The sequence below is a fragment of the Hoplias malabaricus genome, chromosome 16 (genome assembly GCF_029633855.1).
Source record: "Hoplias malabaricus isolate fHopMal1 chromosome 16, fHopMal1.hap1, whole genome shotgun sequence".
NCBI lineage: Eukaryota > Metazoa > Chordata > Actinopteri > Characiformes > Erythrinidae > Hoplias > Hoplias malabaricus.
The window spans coordinates 18,713,715-18,728,527 of record NC_089815.1 but is presented as its reverse complement, the minus strand read 5'-3'; the positions used below and the strand labels follow the sequence as shown (position 1 = coordinate 18,728,527).

Here is a 14,813-nt window from a genome sequence, read left to right as displayed (position 1 = left end):
CATATTGGAATACACACACACACTGAAATACACACACATACTGAAATACACACACATACTGAAATACACACACATACTAAAATACACACACAAACATATTGGAATACACACACAAACATATTGAAATACACACACATACTGAAATACACACACATACTGAAATACACACACACACTGAAATACACACACATACTGAAATACACACACACACTGAAATACACAAACATATTGAAATACACACACATACTGAAATACACACACAAACATATTGGAATACACACACAAACATATTGGAATACACACACAAACATATTGAAATACACACACATACTGAAATACACACACATACTGAAATACACACACACACTGAAATACACACACATACTGAAATACACACACACACTGAAATACACAAACATATTGAAATACACACACATACTGAAATACACACACATACTGAAATACACACACACACTGAAATACACACACATACTGAAATACACACACACACTGAAATACACACACATATTGAAATACACACACATACTGAAATACACACACATACTGAAATACACACACATACTAAAATACACACACAAACATATTAGAATACACACACAAACATATTGGAATACACACACAAACATATTGAAATACACACACATACTGAAATACACACACACACTGAAATACACACACATACTGAAATACACACACATACTAAAATACACACACAAACATATTGGAATACACACACAAACTGAAATACACACATACTGAAACACACACACATACTGAAATACACACACAAACATATTGAAATACACACACATACTGAAATAAACACATACAGAAATACACACACATACTTAAATACACACACAAACATATTGAAATACACACACATACTGAAATACACACACAAACTGAAATAAACACATACTGAAATACACACACATACTAAAATACACACACAAACATATTGAAATACACACACAAACATATTGGAATACACACACAAACTGAAATACACACATACTGAAATACACGCACATACTGAAATACACACACAAACATATTGAAACACACACACAAACTGAAATACACACACATACTGAAATACACACACAAACATATTGAAATACACACACATACTGAAATACACACACATACGGAAATACACACATACTGAAATACACACACAAACATATTGAAATACACACACATACTGAAATACACACACATACTGAAATACACACACAAACATATTGAAATACACACACAAACTGAAATACACACACATACTGAAATACACACACAAACATATTGAAATACACACACATACTGAAATACACACACATACTGAAATACACACACAAACATATTGAAATACACACACATACTGAAATACACACACACTGAAATACACACACAAACATATTGAAATACACACACATACTGAAATACACACACAAACTGAAATAAACACATACTGAAATACACACACAAACATATTGAAATACACACACATACTGAAATACACACACATACTAAAATACACACACAAACATATTGAAATAAACACACAAACATATTGGAATACACACAGAAACTGAAATACACACACATACTGAAATACACACACAAACATATTGAAATACACACACATACTGAAATACACACACATACTGAAATACACACACATACTGAAATACACACACAAACATATTGGAATACACACACATACTGAAATACACACACATACTGAAATACACACACAAACATATTGAAATACACACACAAACTGAAATACACACATACTGAAATACACACACATACTGAAATACACACACAAACATATTGAAATACACACACATACTGAAATACACACACATACTGAAATACACACACAAACATATTGAAATACACACACAAACTGAAATACACACATACTGAAATACACACACAAACATATTGAAATACACACACATACTGAAATACACACACATACTGAAATACACACACAAACTGAAATAAACACATACTGAAATACACACACAAACATATTGAAATACACACACATACTGAAATACACACACATACTGAAATACACACACAAACATATTGAAATACACATACAAACATATTGGAATACACACACAAACTGAAATACACACATACTGAAACACACACACATACTGAAATACACACACATACTGAAATACACACACAAACATATTGAAATACACACACATACTGAAATACACACACATACTGAAACACACACACATACTGAAATACACACAAACATATTGAAATACACACACATACTGAAATACACACACATACTGAAATACACACACATACTTAAATACACACACAAACATATTGAAATACACACACATACTGAAATACACACATACTGAAACACACACACATACTGAAATACACACACAAACATATTGAAATACACACACATACTGAAATACACACACATACTTAAATACACACACAAACATATTGAAATACACACACAAACTGAAATACACACATACTGAAACACACACACATACTGAAATACATACACAAACATATTGAAATACACACACATACTGAAATACACACACATACTGAAATACACACACATACTGAAATACACACACAAACATATTGAAATACACACATACTGAAATACACACACATACTGAAATACACACACAAACATATTGGAATACACACACAAACTGAAATACACACATACTGAAACACACACACATACTGAAATACACACACAAACATATTGAAATACACACACATACTGAAATACACACACATACTGAAATACACACACATACTGAAATACACACACATATTTAAATACACACACAAACATATTGAAATACACAAAAATACTGAAATACACACACAAACTGAAATAAACACATACTGAAATACACAAACATACTAAAATACACACACAAACATATTGAAATACACACACAAACTGAAATACACACACATAGTGAAATACACACACAAACTGAAATACACACACAAACATATTGAAATACACACACATACTGAAATACACACACAAACATATTGAAATACACACACAAACTGAAATACACACACATACTGAAATACACACACAAACTGAAATACACACACAAACATATTGAAATACACACACAAACATATTGGAATACACACACAAACTGAAATACACACATACTGAAATACACGCACATACTGAAATACACACACAAACATATTGAAATACACACACAAACTGAAATACACACACAAACTGAAATACACACACAAACATATTGAAATACACACACATACTGAAATACACACACATACTGAAATACACACACAAACATATTGAAATACACAAACATACTGAAATACACACACATACTAAAATACACACACAAACACATTGGAATACACACACAAACTGAAATACACACATACTGAAATACACACACATACTGAAATACACACACAAACATATTGAAATACACACACATACTGAAATGCACACACATACTGAAATACACACACATACGGAAATACACACATACTGAAATACACACACAAACATATTGAAATACACACACATACTGAAATACACACACATACTGAAATACACACACAAACATATTGAAATACACACACAAACTGAAATACACACACATACTGAAATACACACACAAACATATTGAAATACACACACATACTGAAATACACACACAAACATATTGAAATACACACACATACTGAAATACACACACATACTGAAATACCAACCCATTCTCATTCCCAACTCGTCCTATTTTGAAGCTTGGGCAGAACCCCTTGGCGTCAGTAAATGCACGCCGAAGGTGACCTATTGCGTAAGATTTTGACGCCCACGGCAGTCCCATACACTGCAAGGTAAATTCTTCTGCGTCTTAATTCGACGTCGACGGACCTGCGTTTCCCCGAGGTTCGTGGTGAAAATATTTTAGTAGCCTCAGTCATCACATGGTGTTGGTTTAATCGGTGTGGTTTCTAAAAAGCACTTTTATAATTTTAACTCAATCCTCGTCTTTAAAAATATACCCAAAAGCAACTTGCCTTCAAATTCCTTTAAAACCGTTGTTAAACGTCCCCTGAACGTCTCAAGTCTGACGCGCTCGGCAGTCATCGCTCACCGTAAAAGTGCTCTTACCTCAGTTTGAGGACATGAATATGAACACATTTGATATTAATTTTATTAAACTGAACAAAATATAGGAGTGCTATTCGTAAGACACTATTATTATTATTATTATTATTTGTTGGACAATCAAAACATCCATGGGTTGAATCTGCAGAAGTTATTATACAAATATTTAGCTCAGTTGTATCTTCAGGTTTTTTTTTTGTTTGTTTGTTTTTTTAAACTAAGAGCTGAACATATTCTAAAATTATTTATATAAACCGTAGCATGTTTAATACTTTGAAATTCTGCCGCGCAAATCCTCGCGATATTCTCCGTGATCTTATTCCTTCACCGGTGGTAAACGAGCACAACGCCCGCAAAAACTGTTAAAAACTGTTAATACATTATTGTTATTACTGTTATTATATATATATTTGGAATTAATAAGCGAAAATGTTTTGCTTATTCCAGTAGAAGTTACCGCCGCAGATATGAGCATTTAGCTTCACTATTATTAATCATTTTAGTATAGGCCTAGCTTATTAAATTTATAGGTCATTGTCCAAATGTGATACAGTTAATCGGCAACGTGTATTTACCCTCTGCGTGTCAATAACTCATCTAGACTAGACTCTACAAGACTGTGCTTGACTTTGGTTTTAAAATATTGTGTGCATTGTTTTATTGTGCTCTGTCTTTTTACTGTTAATGCTTAATCAAACTAATGAAAAAGGGATCAGTGAGCTGTTTAACTGGACTGTTTTCGGAGGCCCAAATCTTAGTTTTAATATATTTATTCAATGATACAGAATTGGTTTACTTAAAATAATTGTGCTTATGTACACTATATGGACATTATTGACACTATTGCCAACCCACACCTTACACATCACACCTACAGGAGCTTTTATAACATCCCATTCTGAATCCATAGGCATTAATATGGTGTTGCCCGCTCTTCCCAGCCACTTTGCAGTGTGGAAAAACTTGACTGGCCCACACAGAGCCTTGACCTCAACCTCATCAAACCCCTTTGGGATGAGCCAGGCCCTCTCAGGCCCTATCCACACGGATCCCGTTACTATCCCGTCTTTGTCTGCATATTGGCCTCCCGTCCACACGAAAACAACATTTTAGGTAACTGAAAACAGGTTTTCGGAAACGCTCTCCAAGGTAGAGAGCCCTTCTGAATGAATTTCCACAGACACACTCCAGAATATTGTGGAAAGCCTTCCCAGAAGAGAGGAAGCTGTTATAACTGCAGAGCGGTACCAGTACAATATTAATGTCTATGGATTTGAATGGGGTTTTGTAAAAGCTCCAGTATGTGTAATATGAAATTATATTTTTATTTATCACAATACAAATATTGTATATGTGTCTTACACATATAAGTACATTTAATTTTTAATATTTAATTAAATGTGCCTTTCAAGTAGTGATTGTACGTCCTCTTTTCCATGACGTTCTCTTTAGGATTTCAAAATTGAAAAGGAATAAAAAGCCAGATGTCCATGTTTGCTCTGCAAAAGGCCAGTGTGGTTTTGGGTTTTCAGTCACTGGTTTAATCAGTTGTTCTCAGTACTCCTTGTTGATAATGTGAACGCCTCCTTTCATTGGATAAGAACTTTCAGTCACACTGACTTTTTGCAGCTAGACAATTGCGTCCAAACAGGAAAATATGTTAGTGTATATATATAATATAGTGGCCACTGAACATAGTCTGCAAATATTGATAATTAATAAGAACAATTTTGACTGTTAACAAGTTGTATGATTTTTTCCAGTGATAATGACAAAACCAAAACTGAGACCATGTCCTCACTGCCAGAAGTTGAATTCTGCAAACTGCAAAACCTGCAGAAGCTGTTTTTTAAATTTAAGTTTAAGGCAGAAACACAAAGATAAAGCAGCCCAACTTCTGGATGGCCAATGGGGAGAGACCACCCTGAGGCACAGAAATGCCAGCCGGGTCGTAGATTCAGCCCGTATTATAGTAAGTGTTAGTATACATAGTAGCATACATATAACAATACATGTACATTTTAGAAAGGTTTTCCACATAATGATGATAATTTACATTTTGGTTTTACACCTTTAGAATTAAAATCAGTTTCACCAGTCCATTTTTCTTATGTTCCATAGTAACTACATCTTAAGTGTATACTATTTTATATGATAGTAGTTTATAATAGTTTATTTAACTTTCAAACTATCTACCTTAAAATAATACTGTGAATCATAGCTGCTATAAGATTATTTAGACACTGCAGCCAAACTAAAACACAATGCAGGATAATCAAATTTGGAACACAAACACATTTACTCTTGAGGTAATGTGTTCAGAAGCCTTGTACGTGTACACCAGCTTCACTTCATGTATAACTCTTTGTCCCAATCCCATTTCTTATTTTTAGCCCTAGTTCTTGTTTTCGAGTGTCATCTTGCCCCTTGGAACTGAGTTATAAGGAGTAGTGTTTGGAACCTTCCCCTACAAAATGGGACAACTCTTTGAGATTTGAGTAGTCATTGATGGCTTTTACATAAATAGAAGTGATGCGTTCAGCTGGACAAATCCAATATGCAAATAGGCATCATGTTGCCGTTGTGTGCAGCTAATCTGAAAGATGTTAAAAAATGAAGATGTTTTTAACGCCTGGGAATGCTGGTGGATTTGTTTGTGGTGTGTAGAGTAGAATGCCAAGACGTTTTTGTGTAGGTAGCCTAGCTACACAACATGCTAATTTGTATAATGTTAGTGAAATTCTGTGTACTGTTGGATTAACCCATTTATGATGCACACAAATTGTGTTTATTAATTTGTGTGTTGATTTCTCATAATGCTCATAATGCTGAAAAACCTTTGTTTGGAGGGCCCTAACCCTAACCCTAATACTTTGGTCCTTTGACAGGGCAAAATATATACTTTATTAATAATTATAATGAGATCTACTGTTGCAATACTGACATTACAGAAATTGCAGTATGTATTTGATCCTGAAACTTTCTCATTTAACAGTGCACTGGGTGCCTACAGAGCATTCAAACTGAACTATTGTTTCTGAATTCAGCTTTCAATATTTGTGTAATCTTACAAAAGTGTTTTTTTTTTTGTCAAATTAATGAATCACTAAACATATTTTGGCCTGACCTCACAATGCGTTGTAATATATCTTAACGCATATCACAATATCTAGCCATATGATTACAATACAGGGCGGCACAGTGGTGCAGCAGGTAGTGTCGCAGTCACGCAGGTCCAGGGACCTGGAGGTTGTGGGTTCGAGTCCGAGGGAGCCAGCATCCCTATTAAATTAGTGTGTTTAATGAAATATGTGAATGAGGTACTGGTGCTTAATTTTACACAGAAAAGCTAATGCATCATTTTGACTTGTTTTCCATTGTTGTCACATCCAATCCTTACGTTATGAGCCGTGTGAAAAATTATATAAATATTAAGATCTGCAGATTTAGTTATTTGTTCACTTTTGGTGAAAATGATTTACATTGAACATACAGCCCATACTGTCACTATGTAATTTGTGGGTTTTATTTTTCATTTCAGGTTCAAAAATTGGAGGCACTAGGTTTGAAGCCCTTGCTTTTCATTGGAAAGAAAGGCAAGAAAGGGAATTTCACAGCAGAAGTTATCACCCCAGTGGGTCCTCTTCTAGATGGAGCTCTTAAAAGCATTTTTATTAAAATGTCCAGCTTGTATGAATACTTTTTGAAAAGTAAGTCATTCTTTCTATAATATACTTGATAAAAGCCTTACAAAATTTGTTTCAAATTTATTTACAAAAAATTATTAAAATTCCTAGTAATGGGAACTTATTGAGTCAATACCAAGAGTTAATGCCACACAATAAATTAATTGATTCTTGATTCCAAAATCTTGACAATGACAACAGAATAGCTAACACTTTGTATGCATGCAGTGTGGAAAAACATCACTATGAGGAATCTACAATCTGCCTGGATTCCGAAAATTAAATGTTTTTATGATTGACTCCCAGCTTTTTCACTACTTTTTCCACATTCCACTTACACATTCCAAGAAATTGCATAATGAAGCCCTGTTGTGGAATTAAATCAAGTAGGAGGACACACAGCAAAGACAATTAGATCATAAGGAATAATTTTTTTTTATTATTATAAAAATTATTAATATTATTTTATATATTATTAATAATTTGCAGGCTTGTGTGGGAAGGTATTATGTCTATATAAGTGAAGTGACAATTTTTATAAGTTTTTATAAATTTGACTGATGCATTTACACAAATCTTTTGGCTTTTTAACCAGTTGTGGCATGACTCAGCATCTGTTTTGGCTTTACTTCGGTTTCACCTAAAATCTTATACAGTATTTAGCTATATTAAAATTAGCTAAAAGCATAATGTGTGTGTGTGTTGGCACGGCAGTTGAAATGGGCAGGTGTGAGCAAAAATTGTGCTAGGTTTTGTGGGTGGTTGTGTGCCAGAATAACACTAGATTTTGCAGCCGCAGGTGAATGGTTGAATTGGGTGAGTGCGGGCATTAATAATGAGGCCTGTGCAGTTCTCCAAATTAGGCTAATGTTGTAAAGGCTTGATTAGGTTGTAGGTAATGTTATGTTTCAATAACAGCAGGAAATAAATGACATTCAGATAGCTTGCATTAGGGGTGTAACGGTATGTGTATTTGTGTCAAACTCTCATGGTCATGGTCCATTGTACGTCACACAGAGACCACACGTTACAAAACTAATGTGAAGATGATTACGACTGTTTTTTTATTAAACTAATGTTATTTATTTTGTGGGGGGGTATGCTATTTCAGATCATGCAAAACTTATGGCTACCACCTCATCAGACTCTGCTGGTCCAGATCACCAAGAGATGCCCACATCAGCTACAGATACACACCCTCAAGAGCAAACCTCTTCAACAACTGAGGCACCCACTGATACAGAGCACTATGTGCTTACTCTTACTCCAGTTCCTGTCCTAGACCTTCAAACACCCTCACTCCATACTGAGCACATATCTGTTGCCTCTCCACACACTCAACCCATATCAACCTCCATCATCCCACCTGCACCAGGTCTCTCTCCTCTCACCACACCTGCACCAAGAGTCTCTCTCCTCTCACCACACCTGCACCAGGTCTCTCTCCTCTCACCACACCTGCACCAAGAGTCTCTCCTCTCACCACACCTGCACCAGGTCTCTCTCCTCTCACCACACCTGCACCAAGAGTCTCTCCTCTCACCACACCTGCACCAGGTCTCTCTCCTCTCACCACACCTGCACCAAGAGTCTCTCCTCTCACCACACCTTCACCAGTTCTCTCTCCTCTCACCACACCTGCACCAGGTCTCTCTCCTCTCACCACACCTGCACCAAGAGTCTCTCCTCTCACCACACCTTCACCAGTTCTCTCTCCTCTCACCACACCTGCACCAGTTCTCTCTCCTCTCACCACACCTGCACCAGTTCTCTCTCCTCTCACCACACCTGCACCAGTTCTCTCTCCTCTCACCACACCTGCACCAAGAGTCTCTCCTCTCACCACACCTGCACCAGTTCTCTCTCCTCTCACCACACCTGCACCAAGAGTCTCTCCTCTCACCACACCTGCACCAGGTCTCTCTCCTCTCACCACACCTGCACCAAGAGTCTCTCCTCTCACCACACCTGCACCAGTTCTCTCTCCTCTCACCACACCTGCACCAGTTCTCTCTCCTCTCACCACACCTGCACCAGTTCTCTCTCCTCTCACCACACCTGCACCAAGAGTCTCTCCTCTCACCACACCTGCACCAGCTGTCTCTACTGCAACACCAGAGCTGCTTTCAGTACCATTCTTTAAAGATTCCCCTCACACCTCTGCACCGGTAGTGCCTCTGTATAGATCAAATAGAAAAAGAAAATCTGATGTAAACACAAGGCATTCCAAAAAAAGCTCTCCATCTGAATCAAGAAAAGCCCCAGCTGCAGAAAGGACAAATTCCACACCACCGACAGATGCATTCAATTCAAAGTCAGTGACTACACCTGCCTTCAGGAATCGTTCTAAAGGTTGGTATGTTTGCTTCTTACTTTTCTTTTTTTTTAGATAACAATCCTTAACCTGATCCTATTATGTGTTCGTTTGTGTGTAACATTGTTTATTTTATTATATAGAAACAATGAAGAAACATGCAAATTAGCCAAATATTTAATACCTCCCATGTTGGTTTAAAACTTTTTTTTTTGTTAGTGTGATAGAAGTAACAGGCCTAGAGCAAATTTCCATATTCAATGAGTTGCCATGAATTCTTATAAGAATTATATTTTTGTATATTAAGTAGCATAACATGCTGTGTTATTATAGCCTAGCACATTTCTTGAACATTTAGTATTTGTTGATTAATGTTCTCTAGGATGCCGAAAACACAACAACCAGAAGCTGTTCTTTGTTGAAGAAATTATTGAAAATAGAATAAACCAGGTAATTTCTTTCTATTATGTTTATACACTGTATCTCATAAATGTCTGCTGCCTGGAGTATCTGAAATAGTGTATATTTAGATCAAGGGTGGGAGCGGGTGCAGAAATCACTACCCCTGATTTAGATGGTGCACCCTAGGTTTGTAACAGTATGTGTATCATACCGAACCATCATGGTTTGATACACACAGATGCAAAGAAAATACATTCATTCATTCACTGTCTGTAACTCTTATCCAGTTCAGGGTCGCGGTGTGTCTAGATCCTACCTGGAATCACTGGGTGCCAAGCACAAGGAATAACCGCATGCGTTATTACAGTAAATGTGGTCATTTCAAAAGTGTATGTGCCACCCGGAAACCTACAGCTGTAAGCTGTGGGGTTTGCATGGTATTGTGAGAAATGTTCTGGTTTAGAATTATTACTGTGGTAACTGTAGTTTTTGGGACCTCCACATCCCTCTTGCTCCACTTCCTCCTTCTCTCTCTCTCTCCCTCCTGCTGTTACGTGTAGAGTGACTCATATGCTTGTTTTTATCTTTATTTTTTATCTCACTTTTTCTTGTTAAAAAAACTTGTTAAAAAATTTAAGAGAATAAACACACACAGCACAATCCAAATTAATATTGAAAGCGTCAAGCATCTCCATTTCAAGACTTCATCAGTCTCTCACAACATTCTGGTCTTTACGATGTGTCTTCATTTCATTTAGGTTTGTGTGCACTGGTTTAAGCACAGCTCTCTTAAGGTCCTGCCACAGTATTTCATTTGTGTTGAGATCTGGACTTTAGGCCATTGAAATCCCTTGATTCTTTTGATTTTCTTTTCTTTTTCAGCCATGCCATTCTGTTGTAGATTTGCTGGTGTCCTTGATCACTGGGGTTCATTCACCAAGCATTTTTTTTATTATTATTCTTAAAAACCACTTATGCAACTTTCAAAAAGAATCTGGCATTTACCAGTGTTTTTATGTCAGAACACAATCTACACACACTCAAGAGCACAAAGATGAGAACAGTTCTGTGGGGTAAGAACATGAATCTGACGTAGAATTTTTCTTAGGAAATTACTCATGAAAAATTTAAAGAAAACACTTGGGAAGAGATTAATGAATGAGGCCCAATGTTCTTTTGCATGCTTTGGCCAACCTTTAGCTGTTGGACAGGAGGCCTCACATTTGACTTTAGAATACTTTGGTATGCAGGAATACCAGGGTGCCCAGGTACTGTAGCTGCAAAATGGGCCCAAGTCACCATCCCTCTACCACTTTGTTTGACAGTTAGTATAAGGTGTTTGGGCTGATGTGCTGTGATATGGCTTTCACCATACGTGGTGCTGTGCATTATGGCCAGACATATCCTCCTTGTTCTTGCCTGTCATCCTTTACATTGCCCCAGAAATCTTGTGGTTTATTCAGATGCAACTTTGCAAATGTAAGCTGTGCTACCGTGTTCTTTTTAGGCTCCTGACAGCCTTTTCCATCAGGCCACACTTGTTCAATCTTTTTCTAATCGTATTCTCTAAACATTTAACATGCTAACTGAAGTCTGCATAGTCTGGGGCATAGCTCTTGGGTTTTATGCACTATCTTTAAGTATTGCATGGACTGATATTGAGGTGAATTCACTGGAGTTCTTTTCTGTGTAGACGGCCAATTGTCTTGAATATATTCCACTTGTAAATAATCTTTCTCACTGTTCATTGATGGACTTCAAATAGTTTGGAAATGGTCTTATAAACCTTCCCATATTGATGGATCTAATAGTTGCTTCTAATAGTTAACACACACCTTAATGCTCCAGACCATCAAACTGCCAAAACTGCCTTTCCTTAAATGCATAATGCTATGGTGCAATCTGTGTTGGTGTTTGTCTGAAGTTGCATTTAAGTAATTTGAAGACTTTTATTATTATTATTATTATTATTACTATATCATCAGAAAAAAATGTCACTTTGGTGGTAACCTCAATACACATTATGTTCCTTTAATAAGGAAACATATTTGTACCGTATTCTATAATTAACTGTGGATGTTAAATTTGTGTTGGTTTCATTCGCCCTGTTTCATCTCCAGGACTTTTATTGTGTTCTTTTATTCTCCACAGTTGTATAATGAAAGATTACAGAGATCCCCCTCTCCTTCTGGAGAAGAGAATGTAATGAACGTTTAGGGAACACAACTGGACTCTAACACCACTGCTGTACCTTTTAAAGGGACATTATATTGTTTGTAGCTTTAATGACAGTAATGTACCTGTACAGTGCCTTTCTTCTTTCATTTTAGGATTAAAATCCATTTTATTGTATTTTTATGTGTGTTTGTGTGTGAGTGTGTAGGGAAAAGAGGAAGTTAAAGTTCGTTGGCAGCCTTGTTCAGCATGGTAAGTAATATTAAAAATGATATATATTACTTGTAAAAAGTGTCCAATGTATGTTTTACACCCTAGCTCTATTGTCCTGTTTGCCTAAGTATCATAAATGTAATCTAATTAGCATGACTATGTGTTTCTTTACAGTGGCAAAGTTTGGGAAGACACATGGGAGCCTGCCGGCAACTTTTGAATAAACATAAATAGCATCTGTCTCTGTTTAACTGCTGCTTGTTTGGTTAGCTCTTCATATTATGTAGTTATTAATTAATTAATAGCACATATTAAGTGAAAGTTACAATTGATTTTTGCAATTGAACACTGTAAATGCTAAGAAGGTGTGTGCAATGGTTCAATGAGGCTGAATTGGTCATTTGTGGTACCATTTCAAGTACATTCAATTAAAGATAATAAGAGGAAAAAGAACTGAGTGGTCATTTTATATACAAGTTCTTTCATTGTCTGTAACTGCTTATCCAGTTCAGGGTTGCTGTGGGGCTGGAGCCTACCCGGAATCATGAGGTGGGAATGCACCCTGAAGAGTGTGCCAATCCTTTGCAGGGACAACACACACTTACACCTATGGACACTGTTGATCCACCTACCAACGTGTTTTTGGACTGGGAGGAAACCCATATGGACACTGGGAGAACACACTAAACTACTCACAGATGTGACAGCAACAATACTACCCTTTATATACAAATTATGATTCATAAAATTAACTTCTACATTTTGAACCATTAAGACAAAATGTAGATTTCAAATGACAAGTATTGACTTTGGTTTTCCTCTGGGTGTATGTTCACTGTCCCTAATCACTAGTGTGCGTGTGTTCACTGCCATGTATGGGTTAAATGCACAGTTCAAATTTTGTTGTACTGTTGTAAAATGATCATAAAACATGTCACTCACTCTTAACATGCACAGGTGACTTGACCCACATCAGAATGCATAAGCATGGTCAAAATGTACCCCATGTTGAAGTAAGTGAATTTTACTATTTAACACCAAAGAAAAAAAGCATTACAGGATATTTCATTAGATATATATCAGGCAACAGTTGTAAATAAATGCATTCAGTGGAAAGTGACACTTGTAAACACTAGACCTAACCATGAAACAAGCTGACAGTTAATGGTTATCCAAATTTAAGCTGCAGACAAGGAATAACAAGTCAGCATGGCATAAAATATCAGTATGATAAAGACTATGGTTAAATTGTAGGGTTTACTGTTAATTTGGTTCAAGTATTCATAAAACACCTTAAGTATATTAAAATGAAGTAGAATTTAATATCTACATAGGCATTACATTAAGTGGGTGCAGTACATGGAATGACCCATTGTTCTTAATTTTTGCCTATATAGGACTTTTGTCTCTGTGAGAATGGGATGATGGGTAAGCTTTCCTGGAGGTAGCAAGACAGGATGTCCTTACAAGTTACCTCTTTTTACCAGGACAGGAATTGAAGTAAACAAAAGCCATAGTATTCACCATATGTTGACACTGACCAACCTATATAAGCTAAACCTCAGAGTTAACGTGTCAGAAGGCATTGGCTAACTTCTCAGCAAGCTGTCCACTTGGGCTTTTTAAAATGCTGTTCTTTTCCTTGTAATAAACCAGATTATTTTGCTAAGAAAAAATGGTGTCAGCGTAGAAGTCTTTCAGCGTCTTCTTCACAATACTGAAAATAAACTACACTCCATTTCAGCTAAGTAGGATTGATCCTTGATTTATAGGACAAAAATCAACCACTTGAGAGTGAATAAAG

The 14,813-nt window shown here is 36.2% G+C and overlaps 2 long non-coding RNA genes across 3 annotated transcripts; both read left to right on the top strand.

Moving 5' to 3' along the window:
• Positions 1-5,996: 5,996 nt before the first annotated feature.
• Positions 5,997-9,245, top strand: LOC136671443 (uncharacterized). Its single transcript, XR_010795709.1, has 3 exons — positions 5,997-6,191; positions 7,761-7,929; positions 9,017-9,245. It is a non-coding gene; the product is annotated as an uncharacterized lncRNA (long non-coding RNA).
• A 723-nt stretch (positions 9,246-9,968) lies between these two features.
• Positions 9,969-13,343, top strand: LOC136671304 (uncharacterized). Of its 2 annotated transcripts, none has more exons than XR_010795695.1 (4): positions 9,969-10,257; positions 10,602-10,669; positions 13,005-13,048; positions 13,184-13,343. It is a non-coding gene; the product is annotated as an uncharacterized lncRNA (long non-coding RNA). The 2 variants fall into 2 exon arrangements; XR_010795696.1 differs by having other exon boundaries at positions 12,998-13,048.
• Positions 13,344-14,813: the final 1,470 nt, after the last annotated feature.